Source organism: Penaeus monodon, chromosome 31 (assembly GCF_015228065.2).
Source record: "Penaeus monodon isolate SGIC_2016 chromosome 31, NSTDA_Pmon_1, whole genome shotgun sequence".
Lineage (NCBI taxonomy): Eukaryota > Metazoa > Arthropoda > Malacostraca > Decapoda > Penaeidae > Penaeus > Penaeus monodon.
In genome coordinates, this window is record NC_051416.1 from 20,465,563 (window position 1) to 20,466,122 (window position 560).

The 560-nt window shown below is 36.4% G+C and overlaps 1 protein-coding gene across 1 annotated transcript in view; it reads left to right on the forward strand.

The window, feature by feature from the left end:
• LOC119593077 (carbohydrate sulfotransferase 11-like) overlaps positions 1 to 560 on the forward strand; it is an 8,227-nt gene that overhangs the window by 3,142 nt on the left and 4,525 nt on the right. The gene's annotated exons all lie outside the window — the stretch shown is intronic.

Below are 560 nucleotides of genomic sequence, written 5' to 3' on the forward strand. Positions count from 1 at the left end.
CCAGACAAAGCGGGGGAGGGGGCAAAAAACACAAACAAGCAAAAACAAAAACCAAACAAACAAAAAAACAACACAAAAAAAACAACAGAAACAGAGGGCAAAAAACAAAAACACAACTGCATAATTTATCCGAAGGTTTTCTGCCACCAAACCCTAAGTGGCAACCCCCCCCCCACCTCCCCCATCAAAAAAAGGTTTCGTTGAAAAAGGAAAAGAGGGCGTCGGGGGTCTAAAAACCAAATGTTGGATTTTGTCACAAATTAACGTTATCAGGGGGAAAAAGTAAAGCAAAGGGGTTTTTGGTAACTATCTATTCGAAGGTTTTTGTAAGCTTGAATTTTAGAAAAAGGAAAGGGAGGAGGGGGGGGAACGTTTTAATAGAAAAAAATTTTTAAGGGGGAAAAATGATTTAAGAAAAAGGGAAAAAACATCTGCTTTGAATGGGTTTTTAAAAAATTTGAAAGTTGGGAGAATCCCCGGTCAAAATTTTATGTCAAATATGAAGATAATTTTTACCATTCCTCCAATTTTAAGGTCAAACTGAAAAAAAAAAATGTTCC